Source organism: Gossypium raimondii, chromosome 6 (assembly GCF_025698545.1).
Source record: "Gossypium raimondii isolate GPD5lz chromosome 6, ASM2569854v1, whole genome shotgun sequence".
Lineage (NCBI taxonomy): Eukaryota > Viridiplantae > Streptophyta > Magnoliopsida > Malvales > Malvaceae > Gossypium > Gossypium raimondii.
Genome location: NC_068570.1, coordinates 10,212,171 through 10,229,733, shown reverse-complemented (window position 1 = coordinate 10,229,733; position 17,563 = coordinate 10,212,171). Strand labels below are relative to the sequence as shown.

The following is a 17,563-nucleotide window of genomic DNA, read 5'->3' as shown; positions in this document are numbered from 1 at the left end:
ATGTAAATGATAACTTTTTTAAATGAAAAAGTGTAGAAAATGATAAGTAGATAATAAACAATTTATTACTTAATGTAAAATTTTAAGTTCTTTTATTTTATTTCTTTTAAAATTATCATTTAAATACTGTACCTTTAAAATTTTAAAAATTAAATTTATCAAATACTTTTAACTTCATGAAATATACCAAGCAAATTTTATAACTTAAATACAAGAGTCCAGATTGATGTTCGAAAGCCTCTGAAAAGAAGAAAGAAAATTATGATCTCCGATTCAAGTTTTATTTATGCAAAGTTCAAGTTTGAAAAAATTAATTTTGTTTTGTTTCTTATGTGGCTGCCTAGTGTCACGGGGCTAAACCTTTCGTCTCGCAAACCGTGCGGCCTTAGGCAACCCGTTTGCTTCAAACTCGCCTAAGTCAGCCTTTACGCCCAAAAGTGAGGATTCATTAGAACTCTTCCAAGGCACCAATTTGTATAGCGGAAGCGATTGTGTCAAAAGAAGCTACAAAAGAACAACAGAAAAACCAAAGAAAGAATGCACACAAAGTGTTTGAGTAAATGCTCAAGGAATTCTATTACTCTTAAGAATTCAAGTTACAATGGATGAGTACAAATGAGAGGGAGGCTCTCTATTTATAGTTGAGCTCCCCCACAACCGACTGTCAAGATACATTTACATCGACGGACGAGATTCATTATATCCCTTGATTTTAGGGATTTACAAGATTTGCCATATCAAATATAATCTAATCTTTACAAGATATGATTCTCTCTATCTTCTAAGATTAGTTACCAAAATTAGCCTACGTTGCCATGTCTTTACCATCGGGCCAACCAGGCTTCAATCTGACAGGCTTCTTCAATAGTTCTCTGAATCGGGTCAGTTCTTGTGGGCTAAATGTTCCCCATCTAATCGATAGACCTCTATGGGGCGCTTCTTGTGCCATGGTCACGGGCTTTGCACTTTGGCCCGTGACACTAGGCCATGGTGATAATTTCTGCCCGATGAGGTTACAATATAGGATGCAATAAATGGAAATGGGCTGGGATTTGACGTTGAGGGCTCAGCCACAGAAGGCCACCATTGCAAACAGTATCTGGCTAAGGGGGGAGGGAAATAATAAGTTTTTTGGAAAGACACGATTTGGGCAGCAATCTGGCCAAAATTCAAGGCAAAATCAAGGGAAAGGATCATGGGCAAATATTAATCCTATTCTTGGAATTAATTTGGAAGGTTCCAATTTTACAAACGCTTTGAATGGTCTGCAACAGAGGCAGGAATCACGCCACAATGTTGGGAAGGATTTGGTGCTTAGTAAAAGTCAACAGTTGGGGACTAGTTTGAATGGTGATGAATTAAGGAAAGTTTCGGCTGGGGTGGGCCCTGCTAACGAATTGGATTTGAAGAGTATGGAATGTGAGTTAGAAGATGGTCCAATTGTCAATGAGGAAGGCAAAAAGAGACAAAGGTTTGATTCTTTGATCTCTAATATTTCTACTGTTCAGGATTCGTTGGAGATTATTAGTGGGCATTCAGCTCATCTTCAAAAATTATCGGTGGCTGCCAGCGAGTATGCCGACAGGAAGAAATAAAAATATTTTGCTGGATTGTTCGTGGATTGGAGAGTCTGGAGCAATAAGAAGACTTCAGCATATGCTAAAAATTTATCATCCCCAAATTGTCTTTTTTATAGAGACAAAATTGAATGCTAATAGAATGGAGAATGTTAGGAAACAGTGTGGACTTTTTAATGGTGTTGACATTCTGCTGATGGTACACGTGGGGGTTTAAGTATAGGGTGGAATGCGGGACATTTAGTTACCCTAAAAAGCCTCTAAAAAATCATATTGATGTTGAAATTCAAGAAGTGGAAGGAAATCCACAATGAAGATTTACGCGTTTTTATGGGGCATCAAATGTAAGGGATAAATCAGTGATGTGGGACTTACTTCAACGCTTGGGGAGAAATAATACACTACCGTGGTTGGTTGGTGGTGACTTCAATGATATTCTCTTTGCGCATGAAAAATATGAAGGGTTGTTAAGGGATGAGGCTAGAATGGAGGTGTTTCGTAGAACATTGGAAGAATTCCATTTGGAAGACATTGGTTTTTCTGGGATGTGGTTTACTTGGGAGAGGGGTCGTGTAATGGAAAGAAATTTAAGAGAAAAAATTGACAGAGAGGTTGCTACTGATGCATGGTTACAACTTTTCCCAACTTATTCATTGATGCATCTTCCTCATTCTTTCTCGGATCATTGTCCATTACTTATTGAGACGAAGGTTGAAGGAATGGGTAAAAGATCTGGAAGGTTTCACTTTGAAGCTTGGTGAGTTTTAGAGGAGTCATGTGAGGAAGAGATAAGGAAATTGTGGGAAGGAAGTTTCGGTTCTTTTAAAAATCGCATTTCAGCTCTTGCTAATGGGTTGAAAAATTGGGCGGGCAAGATTAAGTACAAAAGAGAACGAGATGTGAAAAGATTAACAATGAGACTTGAAGAATTGAATAGTTATAAGCGATCAAAAGAGACTTTGGCTGAGCTTGTTGATGTCAAATTACACCTGAATATGGAAATGGATAAGGATGAGAGATATTGGGAACAACGAGCGAGAGTGAATTGGCTAAAAATAGGAGATAAGAAACTTCATTTTTCCATAAGTATGCTTCTCAACGACGGCGTACTAATCGTGTTCGAGAATTACAAAGGAATGATGGTTCTCTAGCTACGAATTGTATTTAGACTGGGGATATCGCTCGTGACTATTTTTCAGACCTATTTACTTCTAAAGAAATTGGAAATTTGGATCATATTCTCTCGGGGGTACCTTGTATTTCTAACAGTGTGAATCAGAGCTTACACAGAGGAAGAAATTGTTGAGGTGTTGAAAGGAATAGGGCCTACAAAAGCTTCAGGTTCAAATGGTTTTCCGACAGTATTTTATCAAAAGTATTAGTATTTTATTCGTAAAGATACTAGCATTTTCTGTTTGGATATTCTGAATAATGGTAAATCTTTAGAAGAAATCAACAAAACTCACTTGGTTTTAATTCCAAAAACTGCAAATCCTCTCAATTTGAAAAACTTTTATCCTATTAGCCTTTGTACGGTTATCTATAAGATTATTGCCAAGACAGTTGCCAACCGATTACAAAAGGTTCTGGATGTTTGTATTAATGACTCTCAAAGTGCTTTTGTACCAGGCAGACTTATAACTGACAATGTGTTGCTGGCGTATGAGGTACTTCATTCTTTCAATAATAAAAGATCCGAACGAAAAGGATTTATGGCTCTAAAGCTAGATATGAGCAAGGCCTATGATCAAGTGGAATGGCCTTTCCTTAAAGGTATGATGTCAAAATTAGGTTTCACAGGTCCGTTTATTGATTTTATTCTCTACTGTATTAGTTCAGTTCAATATTCAATTTTACTAAATGGAGAAGAAGGTTCAAGTTTTAAGCCATCGAGAGGACTACGTCAAGGGGATCCCTTAAGCCCTTACTTATTTCTGTTCTGTGGCCCTTAAGCCCTTACTTATTTCTGTTCTGTGAAGAGGGGTTATCTGCGCTGATGAGATTAGCAAGTCAGGAAAGGAAAATCTTAGGAGCAAAGGTATGTAGATCTTTCCCACCAATCACTCACCTCATGTTTGTTGATGATTGTATAATATTTGGAGAGGTTTCGGATAGGGGGAATAATGTGCTTAAAGATATCCTAAGTGAATATGAATCTTACTCGGGAAAATGTGTAAATTTTGAAAAATCCACGGCTTTTTTCAGTTTGAATGTGAATGATCAGGATAAGAATTTAGCCTTCCAGGTACTCAATGTTCGTTGTTCAGTAGATCCAAAGAAATACTTAGGATTATCGAATATGGCGGGTCGAAGAAGGAAAATGGTATTCCAAGGTTTGAAAGACAGATTGAAGCAGAAGATAAACAGCTCAAGTATAAGACATATCTCACAAGGTGGCAGAGAGGTATTTATCAAAGCTGTTTTGCAAGCAATTCCTAAATACACGATGTCTTGCTTTCTTTTGCCAAAATCTTTTTGTATGGAAATGGAAAACATAATAGGGTCTTTCTGGTGGAAAAAAAGTCAAGGAAAGAGAGGCATGCACTGGTGTGATTGGAGGACTTTATGTGTGCTGAAGGAAGATGGTGGTATGGGGTTTCGTAATTTGACTTTTTTTAACATTGTATTATTGGCCAAACAGGGTTAGCGTTTGTTACGTAACCCTAATTCTTTACTAGCACATACTTTGAAGGCCAAATATTCTAAAGACTTCGATTTCTTAAATTCCAGATTAGAAAATTTACCTTCTCTTACCTAGTAGAGCTTATGGACTACAAAAGGGCTTCTTCTGAAGGGTTTGGGCTGGAGGATTGGTGATGGGAGGAAAGTCTCTATCTGGGGAGATGCTTCGGTTCTTGGAAATAACGATTTCAGAGTTCAAAATATGAATGCTAATTCGAGTATAATAAAAGATGCAGACTTGATTGATGACAATACAAGAAAATCGAAAGCTAAGCTGATTTGTAATACCTTTACGAAGAAAGATGCGGAGAGGATTTTATGCATTCCTTTGTCCATGAATCTGCATGAGGACCATATCATTTGGGGTGATGAGTCGACAGGAGAGTATTGGGTTCGTAGTGGTCAAAAATATCTTTTACATGATGGATAGAACCAATAACAGTTTAATTACAGAAAATTTTATAAGAAATTGTGGAACTTAGATATACCGCCACTTGCCGAAGATGTCAGAATGAAGCGGAAACGAGGGAGCACTTTTTTAGGGAGTGTTCTACAACAAAAGAGACATGGGAGAAGTTAAATGTTACCTGGTCTATTATAGATGCAAACACTAATTACAAAGAATGGATTAAAAACATCTTTAAGTCAAATTCTATGGCTAAGTATAGGTTGATAGCATGTGCAATGTGGGTGATATGGACGTCAAGAAACAAATTCATTCATGAAGGAGAGATGAAATCGGGTTCTCAAATAGCAGACTTCGTGATCAACTACCTTAAGAAACTGGATGGGTTGAATACGCACTTACTAGTGAGAAGGATACATACGAACAGATGGGCTGCTCCGAATGGGTTAAGGGTAAAACTCAATTTCGATGTTGCATTCAACAGGCAAAGGAACAATTCATGTTCTGGGTTAGTGGTTCGAAACGAAAGAGCAGAAGTTATTTATTCAAGAACAGTCATGCACGCGAATATACTGTCTGTTTTTGCAGCAGAAGCAATGGCTTGTCTTCAGGCACTCAATCTTGGGTTATATCTTGGGCTGAGGGAGGTTGAAATTGAAGGAGATTCCCGTTCGATGATCCGTAAATTGCAAGCGGAGGAATAAGTAGGTCCTGTGTATTTCGATTTATCCATAAATAATCTAACAAGGTTACTCATCTCATAGCTACAGAGGGAATTAAAAAGAAGGAGATAACTTATCTGATTCATATGGCTCCTTTTGGCGCGGAGGGAACGGTGGACACTGATCGAAGATGGACGAAATCCATGAGGGAGTGAAGCGGCTGGAGTGTTGAAGGAGAGATTGGAAATGGACTTGAATGGTCAATAGGTTTGATGTATTCAAAGATACTTTGAGGAAAGTGACTGCTTCTGATGAAAATTAATGGAGAATAATGATGAAACTCTGCTGTTTCGCATGTGTTTTGTTGCTTTTCAGGAGAAGGGTTAATTAATTGGATAATAGCTGGGATGTAGATGTCTCTAGAGCTTCTCCGTTCTGCAATCTAGATCCTTATTTTTTAGGCTATTTTTGTTTTTGACTTTTGTTTTTATTCTTTTTTGGATAATAGCAGAATGTATCAATTTCGTATTGAAGGGACGCGACATTTGCTAGTAACGTCGGTGGTCAAGGAAACATATTTTCGATTAACAACCTTATTTTCAATGCGGGATAACACATACGCGAGATAGATAAAGGGCGGTCACATTTGCTGTGAGTTAGTGCTGAAAGATATTGGAGAAAATATAGAAATTGCGGAATCAATGACTTTAGTGTGTCACTTGTAACCAAATCTAGTATTCTGGGTTAAGCAGCCCCATTGACCAGACCGAGGAGTTATCGATGGAACATATCGCGTAGACCTGAGACAAATGACCTGCGATCGTGGGAGATTTCAAGCACTTCGTTATCTATGCACGCATGTGCCTCGGAACAGGTAGATTGCATGACCTACATTGACGAAGTTTACAAACTTGAACGCATGTATAATGTTTGGAAACCAAAATTTCCACTTGTCCCAGATGAAAACATGTGACCACCTACCTCGCACGCTCCATTCGAGTTGGTACCAGATAAGAACTCGCGGCGCAAGCCAAGAGGTCAACCGAACTCAACTCTAATACGATGTAATATGGTTATTTAGGAGCGGGGAGACAAACTGAGGTTATGCTATTACTATAGGAACCCTGGGCATACAAAGCCAACATGTCCACACAATCCGAGAGAATTGAGGAGAATAGCTAATTAAAACATTAACTCATGTAATGAAAAACTAACTTATTTGTTTATTCATTAATTTTTTTCCGAACCTTCTGAGCAATTCTTTGCTTTTTCAAAATATTGTACTTAACAAATGGACGGAGAAAAACTTAAATGAAAAAGTAACAAAAATAATTGTAAATTTTAAACTCACAATATGATATGGTACAAAGCTAAACAATGTAATAGTTTTGTTTTGTATATTGTAAATAAGTTTACATATGGGATGTAAAACAAAGTATACAATTGGGAAAATTACAAATAACATAAGCATCGGCATCCCGAATGTGTGCCACAATCGAGTGGACGTTGGGCACGCCTAGGGTTCCGTTGCACTATTTTGAGTTGGTGGCTCCTCATCAACTTCGTCTTCATCTTCACGTGCATGTCGAGATTGTCTGTTGGAATCCTTTTAGTCGCTAAAAATATTACCATTAAAATGTAAGGAAAACATGTCCTAAAAGGCATGTTTTCACCACCACATCAATGAAAACGCATCTTATAGGACACGTTTTTAATTTTTTTCTAGAAAACACATTTTTATTGATGTGTGAAAATATACCTTATAAAATTCTTTTTTTTTCTAAAAAAAGCGTAAATCAATCCATTTCAAAATTTTGAGCTGCTTTCTCAAATTTTTTTTTCAACATACGTATAAAAATTAGCCTGCCAAAAAGTCGGTGCAAGACTATAATTTAAAATTTAATAAAAGCAAACGTCATTAAACGCAAAATCGGTATATAATAAATGTGAAAAACGACATAAAAAATAAAATAAAAGAACTAAATGTTAGTCACCCATCCACAAAGATCGGCATTAAATAATTCTTATATGATTCTTTGACTCAATCATACAGTATATCTTACTCGATCAAAAAAATCATACAATATATAATTTTTTTCTTCACATCATTAATTAGTCACTGAAATAGTAGGAATGAATCAAATGCCAATATATATATATATATATATATATATATATATATATATATCAAAATCAAATCAAATTTAATTTTATTTATTTATTATTTCATTGAATTTTGCGTTCGGGTAAGACAAAATAATAATTATGTTATTATAATTTATGGTAATAAATCTTTCGTTTTGAAAAGCAATTGGCAGCCAACAACTTCAGATTTAATAGCAACAATAAGAAATCACTCGAATAAATTAATTTCCTCACGTCATGTCGAGTTGATTCTAAAAATAAAAATAGAGTTAATTGTGGTATATTAGATAAGTTTGAGTTTGGTTCGATATTCAATTCAAATTCAATTTAAATTTAGTTCGAAATTTAATTGAGTTACTCAAGCTGGGTTCAGTTAAGTTTATTTATCAATTTTTAAATTCAAACTTGAACTCGGGCCAATTAAACTTTGTAGTACTAAACCAACTTCATATAGTAAAAGAAAAAAAATTATAATTTCATAATATAAAAAATAAAAAGTTTAATTAGACTTGCGACCCAGTTGATGAGTATTATGGTGGTTGAGTTCGATTCGATCGATGGCTTGAACGTAGTTTGATAATTATAAAAATGATTCGAAATTTTTTTTAATTAAACTTGAATAATGTGTGAGTATTGATATCTCAATTCCACTCGTAATCCTAATTAACTCAAATATATTTTTATTTTATATAGTAGTTGAAATAAAATATAGCTTTTAATTTCTGCCAAATCAGTTTTTATAGAAGCAGGAGATTGAGGAGACAAATCTGAGAGGAAAAGAATAATTTTGTTAATGGATGCTTTTTAGGAAAGTTCTACCGTGAGCTCCAACAGCACACAAAAGTATAAAGTTATTAATGGACTACAAGCTGAAGCGCGAAACTGATTCATTTAATGGTTTATTTTATTGTTTAAAATTAATAAAAATATTTAAATCTAATTAAAAATATTAATATTAATAAACAATCAAACATGTTAAGTTGAATTAACCCACGATTAAAAAATATAAATTCAAGCCCAATCGAAAGTAGGTTGGGCTGGGTTGGGTTGGCCAAGCCCAATGACCATAAACACCTCTACTCTAATGAGACCTAGTAAACTACAACAGTCTCCTTGGAGCAGGAGTAGAGTTATATAATCCAACTTCTCCCGTCTCAATTTCTTCGGCCATGAAGTCTACCCCTATCTTTCCTTCTCTCAACATCTCAATGCTTATGAAGTAACTCCACTATTTTACAAACTAGTGGGCTACTGCCTAATCTTCATTAGCTTTCTACGTCACATTTACCATGTTGACATTGTTGTTGGAAAAGTTAGTTAAGAAGAAAGTGAATATTCCACAGCAGAATTTTAAATTTTTTTCTTAAAAATTAAGTCTTGTGATATTTATAGTAATAAACCCTAAATCGAATTATTACCTGTGCTTTGAGCGAGGTGGTCTAAGTTGTTTCCTGATTTTCTACTAAACGATCTTCTTTGTTATCCTTGAACTCTAGCTTGCTGGAAATCTGGGCTCAAACGTCACAAAGTGAATGCACAAAATGAAAACTTTAATTAATACTTCCTGCGTTGTGGGCCGCCATAAATAATAATCACAAAGCAAACATCTAGTAATCTAGCATCCTAAATTACACCTGTTCATGGGTTGAGTCACCCAGCCCAGCCCGAAGGTCTGCACGAAATGTGGGAGGGTTTGGGCAAAAATATAGGCCCGAAAAATGGGCTTAGACAAAAAATAAGGCCCATTTGAACAACGGGTTGGGCTTCGGTTAATGCATTTTTAGCCCGACCCGACCCGAATTCACTAAAGGACAAAAAATCTACTTTTTTTTGTTTTTTAATGTTATTTTCTTGTTGTTTTCTCTCTATTTTGCTACCATTTTACTATTATGTTGCTACTATTTTGCTGTTATTGTTTGAATATTGTATAAAACTTATTTTATTGTTAATTTTGTTATTATTTTAAAGGCATTTGTTAATTTTGTTATATTTTAGAGGTATTTGCTTGTTAAGTTGTATTTATCTTACAGCACGTTTGGTTCGCTGTATTGGAATAGAGGCGTAATGGAATAGAGACGTAACGGAATAGAGGCGTAATAGCAAATCAATTGTTTGGTTGAATGTAATGGAATAGAGGCGTAATAGTATTCTTGTGTTTGGTTGAATGGAATAGATGTGTAATAGCATAATGAAAAAAACTAAAATGACTAGAATACCCTTAGCGAGATTTTTTAAGCGAGATGATTATTGTTATTGTTATTAAATTTTAATAAGACTATTAATATAAATAATAAATAATTTAATCATATTTTAACATAATTATTATTAAATATAATTTAATAAAATTCTTAATATTAAATATTCTTACATGAATTTACTAAAATCATAATATATAATACTATAAAAATAATATATAATCTACTTTATTATTTTTAAACCACAATACATATTTAACGTGCTAAAATATCATTAGTGAAACAAATAATTTAATTATTTTAATTAAACATATAATTTAATTAGTTTTATGCATTTAATTATTTTTATTTTAACAAATGCATTGAACTAAACAACGGATTTCACCGATTAGGTCAGTAATGGTTTAGCCTCGTAATAGCAATACATTGAATCAAACAACGGATTAGAGGCGTAATAAGTGGGGCCCACCGATTAGCCAATACACCCAACCAAAGTTAGTGTTATTTAAGTATACATATTTTTTAAAAATTTATTTTCAATTTGTTGAGAAATATTTATTTTGATGTTTTTAGTATTTTTGATGTATTATATATATTTAAAAATTATATAAAAAATTAATATGGCCGGGCCGGGCAGTTGAGCTCGGCCCGGCCCAACCCATGAACACCTCTATCCTAAATCTTTAGATGCACAAATAAGCTGTGATTATAAACTTTATTAATAGAAACGAAATTTCTCTAGCAAATTCATATTTCTCTTGAAAATCCCTAGCTTTTATATGATGCAAAAAATTAAACCCAAGCTTAGCTATAATTCTACCTACCTTAGTCATGCTAACACAAGTTTTTGTAAGAAAATCTGATATCGTATGTAGTATTAATATGTCAGTAACAATGATAATGCAATACAATGCAGTAGCAGTAACACAACAGAATACATGTAATTGAACAAAGTTAAAAATTAGAAGAAAAATATTGTCGAGGCCTATATAAACAGTTTCCTTAAGACAGATTCGTCCTCTCCTCGGTGCTTTGAGTAAAGTTGGACGTCTTTCTCCCAGGATACAACAACAAACGATCACAGTAGTAGCACAACAACAGTGATTAATCAAACACAATCTTGCCTTTCTCTATTACCAAGAGAAATGAAATCTAGAAGGAATTTTTTATATTGATTGTTTTGATGATATGTTTTAGAAATCTCCTAACTTGACTTTATATAGAGGAGAGGAAATGAATGAAGAGATTTGTTGAAAAATTAATAGACATGAGTGAATAGTGACAATGAATGAAAAAAAATTCAATATTAAACCAAAAGATACATTTTTCTTTTCAAAAGATATAACTGTATGGAAAAATGCAATACTAAATCAAGAGATACAATTATCATTCATCACTCAATAAATATTTTCCAACAATTCCCCACATGAATGAAATTGATAGATCAACGAGACTCAAAGACTCAAAGAGGTGATAGATTCTACGTTTGATATTTGCATAAGATAGGTAGGCATCAACCCTTAAACCTTCCTTTATGAAAGTATATTTACTTTATTAGCTAACCAGTAGATGAGATGTCCTTGAACTGTTCTGCCGTTTGTATAAACAATGATATTCCTCACCCAAATACCTCTATGGCAAGATTTTTGGTTCTCATGGGTATGTTCATAAGGCCATGAACATCCTCCTGATTCTACAAGAGCTTAGAGAATTATGCCCCAATAGTCTTTTTGAAGTAGCCCCACTTCATTCTCACATAGATGACTTATGTTATCCGTTTCACCGAAACAGACAATGGTCATTAAAAGCATTGCTTAATATTTTCTACATTTTAATCATTGTTTTTATCATAGGAATTGACTCGAGATAAGAATCCCCACAGTGACCTCACAAGGTCTATGCAAGTAGGTTCTCCCATTGAATCTAGATATTGGGATCTCCAGTCAACTAAGTTTGGTTTTCCTTCACATAGTACCTTAAATATTCATGGGCTTTAGTCTCATTCCTTTCGATGTTTTATCAACTTGATCTCGGTTTAACCCTTTGGTTAGCAGATCCGCAGTGTTATCTTTTGATCTTACAAAATCAATAAAGATAACTCCAGTTGAGATCAATTGTCTAACGGTATTGTGTCGATGATGCATGTGTCTCAACTTACCATTATACATTACGTTTTGAGCTCTACCAATTGTTGCTTGGTTATCACAATATATGCATATTATGGGCACAGGCTTTGGCCATTCAGGAATATCCTCTAAAAAATTTCATAGCCATTTTGCCTCTTCTCTAGATTTTTCTAGAGCTATAAACTTAGATTCTATTGTAGATCTAGTTATAATCGTTTGCCTTGAGGATTTCCATGACACTGCTCCTCCTCTCAATGTGAAAATATAACCACTTGTGTCTTTGGTATCTTGAATATCAAATATCCAACTAGCATCAGAGAATCCTTCTAACACGGTAAGATCTTTAGAATAATGTAATTCATAGTTCTCAGTATATCTGAGATATCTCAGTACCCTCAAAATCGCTTTCCAGTGGTTCTTCCTTAGATTGCTTGTGAATCTGCTTAAACTGCTTACAGTGAAAACAATATCAAGTCTAGTGCAACTCATAAGGTACATTAGACTACCTATGACTCTTGCATATTCCACTTGGTCAATACTTTCACCTTTGTTTTTAGACAGATGTTGATTTATATCTATGGGAGTTCTGGCTACACCAAAATCATCCTTGCCAAATTTCTGAAGAATCTTGTCTATGTAGTGTGATTGAGTCAATACGAGACCTTCAAATGAATTTTTGATTTGGATGCCCAATATCACGTCAGCAAGTCCCATATCTTTCATATCAAATATTAAATTTAACAAGTTTTTGGTACATTTTACCATTTCATTGTTACTTCCAACAATGAGTATGTCATCAACATATAAACATAGAATTACATATCCATCAACAGTGGTTTTAACATACATACATTTGTCACACTCATTAATTTTAAATCCATTTGATATCATAACATTGTCAAACTTTTCATGCCACTACTTTGGTACTTGCTTAAGTCCATACAAAGATTTTACCAATCTACAGACATTTCTTTCTTGCTCTAGAGCTAGATGACCCTCGGGTTGTTCCATGTAAATCTCCTCATCAAGATCTCCATTTAGAAAAGTTGTCTTAACATCCATTTGATGAACTTCTAGATTCTGTAAATCGATAATAGCAAGTATCATCCTTATAGAGGTTATTCTTGATATAGGAGAAAATGTATAAAAGCAATCAATGTCTTCCTTTTGTCTATAACCTTTTATAACCAATCTGGCCTTATACTTATCAATTGTTCCATCTGCTTTCATTTTTCATTTGAAAATCCATTTAGAATTTAGTGGTTTAATTCCATGAGGTAGATCCACTAATTCCCACATATGATATTTCATGATAGAATCAATTTCACACTTGATAGCATCTTTCTAAAAATGCTTTCAAATGAGCATATAGCTTCACTATAAGTTTAAGGTTTAGTTTTTAGCATATAGGTTAGAAAGTCTGATCCAAAAGATTTTTCCACACTTTCCCTTTTACTTCTTATTGGTTCTGCCTTGACTTCAATTTCTTGTTAAAAGTCTTGACTATCAATAGTTTCTGAAGTTTATTTTATTGAACTTGACCCATCTTCCCTAGTCTTACAAGGGAATATATTTTCAAAGAATGAGGCATTTTTAGATTCCAATATCATATTCTTGTGAATTTCAGGATTCTTTAGTTCATGTACAAGAAACCGATATGCATTGTTGTAATGTGCATACCCAATGGAAATACAATCTATTGTTTTAGGACTTATTTTCATTTTCTTCGACAAAGGAACCATTACCTTTGTAAGACACCTTCACACTTTCAAGTAGTTGTAGGAAGGTTTCCTGCCTTTCCATAAATCATATGGTGTTTTGTTCATTTTCTTACGGGGCACCTTATTTAAAAGGTAATTCGTTGATATAGCAGCTTCCCCCCACAAGCTTTGTGACAACCCAGAACTTTCTAGCATTGCGTTCATCATTTCCTTTAGGGTTCGATTTTTACGCTCTGCTACTCCATTAGTTTGAGGAGAGTATGGTGGTGTCACTTCATGAATAATACCATGTTGTGCATAAAATTTACCGAATGGTTCAACATATTCACCACCAAGGTCACTTCTCACCCTCTTAAGTCTTTTATTAAGTTAAGTTTCAACTTTCTGCTTATAGAGAACAAATTCCTCTATAGCTTAATCTTTGCTTTTAAGCAAATATACATAGCAATATTTTGTGTTATCATCAATGAAGGTAATAAAATATTTATTCCCTCATCTAGCTTGAATAAACTTTAAGTCACAAATATAACTATGTATTAAGTTAAGTGATTTAGTATTTCTTTGAATAGATTAAAATGAAGACCTTGTTAGTTTTGCCTCAACACACATTTCACATTTATGATTATAATTAATGTGAAATGAAGGGATGTACTCTAAGTTAATTAATCTACGGTAAAGTATTAGAATTAACATGTTCGAGCCGACTATGCCATAAATCAAATGACTCAAGCATATAAACAGAAGAAGAAGCATTATTCTTATTCATAGTATTAGCTTTTACAGAGATAGTATTGAGTTTCCACATATCATTTAATACATATCCCCTTCCCATAAATGTTCCCCCTTTTGATAAAACTAACTTTTGGGATTCAAATACCATCCTAAAGCCATGCATACTTAGGAGGGTCTCAAAGACAAGATTCTTGCATATGTCAGGCACATACAATACATTTTGAAGTTTCAACTCTTTGCTAGAAGTCAACTTCAAAATCATAGTGCCTTTCCCCTTAATCTTGGAAGTTGCAACGTTTCTTATATAGAGTTTCTCCCCTTTCTCACAAGGAACCAACTCAAAAAATGAGTCATTGTTACAGAAAATATGACGGGTGGCACCAATATCAAGCCACCATTCTCTTGGATTTGAATCAACCAAGTTGACTTTAGAAATCACAACGTAGAGGTCAAGATCAAATACTTCCTTAGAAATATTTTCCACAACATTGGCCTTGTTTGTTCTGGCCCTCTTTGGAAGCCTACAATCGGATGACTTGTGTCCCATCTTATTGCAATTAAAGCATTTTCCTTAGAATTTTGGCTTCTTGAAAACATCGCCTTGTGGTCCTACTTTAGACCTAGTCTAAGAATATTTTCTTTTCTTGGAGTCCTTTTTTACTTCCACCATGTTTGCCTAAGTAAAGTTAGGATTGGTTGTTTTGTTTAGCCTTTTAGCCGGACCTCGATTGTCTTCTTCAATTCGAAGTTTGACAATCAGATCTTCCACAATCATTTCCTTTTTCTTATGCTTAAGATAGTTTTTAAAGTCATTCCAAGCAGTGGGAAGTTTTACAATAATGGTTGTCACCTGAAATGATTCACTTATCTCCATCCCTTCTGTGAGAATACCATGAATGATCAGTTGGAATTCCTGTACCTAACTTACAACAACTTTAGAATTAACCGTTACAAAGTTTAAGAACTTGGAAACTAAGAATTTCTTAACACCAGCATCTTCAGTTTTGTATTTATGGTCTAGTGATTCTCAGAATTCCTTAGCCGTTTTTCTTGATACTGTATACTTCATAAAGTTCATAAGATAAACTGCTTAAAACGTAGTTACAACATGAGAAATCAGAGTTGTTCCACGCTTCAAAAATGTTGAAGGTCGTAATAGCATCTTCCTCATCCTTTCTAAAAATAGGAGGATTATCCTTCAGAAATTTTGTCATATTCAACATGGTCAAATAGAACAACATTTTTTGTTGCCATGTTTTAAAATTCTTTCCAGTGAATTTTACAGGCTTTTCATTGTGACTCATAGTTACAGGTAATGTTTGGCTTGTAGCATGAGCCTGAGTAGCTACAATCACCTCAGCCTTTGAATTGGATGAGTTTTTTGACGTATGAGACATTTATATAATCGGAATAAAGAACCAGAATCTATAAATAAATTAAAATCTGAAATAGAAGTATAAACCAATCTTAAATAAGTTATGATGGTAATCTGTACGCCTTAGATTAAAACTACAACAATTAATCTGTCTTAAGAATCTAAGAAAATCTAATATCGTATGTAGTATTAATATGACAGTAACAATGATAATACAATACAATGCAGGAGCAATAACACAACAAAATAATTGTAATCGGACAAAGTTAAAAATTAGAAGAAGAATTTTTTCAAGGCTTGTATAAACAGTTTCCTTAAGACAGATTTGTCTTCTCCTTGGTGCTTTGAGTAACATTGGATGTTTGTCTCCCAGGATACAACAACAAACGATCACAGTAGTAGCACAACAACAGTGATTAATCGAACATAATCTTGCCTTTCTCTATTACCAAGAGAAATGAAATTTAGAAGGAAATTTTTATATTGATTGTTTTGATGATATGTTTTTGAGATCTCCTAACTTGGCTTTATATAGAGGTGAGGAAATGAATGAAGAAATTTGTTGAAAAATTAATAGACATGAGTGAATAGAGACAATGAATGAAAAAATTCAATATTAAACCAAGAGATACATTTTTTCAAAAGATACAATTGTATGGAAAAATGCAATATTAAATCAAGAGATACAATTATCATTCATTACTCAATAATTATTTTCCAACAGTTTCTAATAAAGCAAAAATATTATAAAAGAACTCGTGAACATATTCCTTTATAATTCTATAGATTCTAGGGTTGCCACACCCCTAGCAATATAAAATAAAAATGTCTAGCTTCATCATCAATATCGGTTGAAAAAAAAAGCTTTCTAGGACTTCAAGACTCCACCCCATACCATTTAGGATCAAACTACTTCTTCTCAACTTCAGGAGATGATGCAATAACAACCATCACTTCATGTATTGGCATCTTTTATAGTCCACTAACTTTGGCCTTGGTATATCTCCCTTTGAATTTCTTCTTGGCTTTCATCCACTTGTATGAGGATAAATTAGGCGATACCAATGGAACTAGGACATTGGGAAGTAACCCCTCTAGCCTCCTCTCCCTAATGGCTTAAAAATCACTCGTGATAATGACATTGGGATTCACATTTTCCTCCACTACAATCACTATGTTAGATAATTTGTCCAATGTAAAGTTCATATGATGAAATTGAAAGTGAGTTAAATTATGTTTAGTGCATTATGGGCCAAAAATGGGCTCTAAGGTCCTATCCCTTTTTATTTTTCTACTCCATAACAAACTTATTATAACACTCCTTACTCGAGTCCAGACCTAAATTCGAGCAAAAAAGGTTACCTTTCAAGCCAAACACTTCACTCAAATGCCAAACTCATCTTTTAATCTTATTTAAGGCCTTTTAAGACTTCTTCAATCATTTCTAAGCTTACTCTATGATTCAGATTCAATCAGAGGTCATTTGGGCCCTTTTCAGTGATAAAACAACCAAATTAGGGTAAAATAGGGTAGTTGTATTGGTACAACTCCCCAAGGTACCGATACCTCTACTTAATATTGTTCATTTTTGCATTTTGTCGATGTTATATTGATATAAGTCCTTCAAGTATCGGTACTTGGGTGCAGGGGGGCCAAAATCAAGCTTTAAACATGATCGTACTTCAGTGTGCATGCACCAAAGCTATATAAACAATTCAAATAACATATATGGAATTGTGCTATACTGCAAGTATACAAGTCAAATTGTAATATATTCTTGAATATACAATGAAATACGAAAGTATTCCAAGGATCATACCTAAGGGATTGTCAAAATTGGGAAACATTGTTACTAAATTAATTATTCAAAAACAAGTACTAATCTAATCGAGTTATGAATTATTAGTGCGAATTCAAAATCAAATTGAAATAAAACTAATTC

The 17,563-nt window shown here is 34.0% G+C and overlaps 1 long non-coding RNA gene across 1 annotated transcript; it reads right to left on the bottom strand.

Moving 5' to 3' along the window:
• Nucleotides 1-246: 246 nt before the first annotated feature.
• Nucleotides 247-5,734, bottom strand: LOC128041919 (uncharacterized). The gene is made up of 4 exons (XR_008197018.1): nucleotides 5,068-5,734; nucleotides 4,748-4,809; nucleotides 4,548-4,599; nucleotides 247-504 (listed from the first exon to the last, which is right to left on the bottom strand). It is a non-coding gene; the product is annotated as an uncharacterized LOC128041919 (long non-coding RNA).
• Between the last annotated feature and the right edge of the window lie 11,829 nt (nucleotides 5,735-17,563).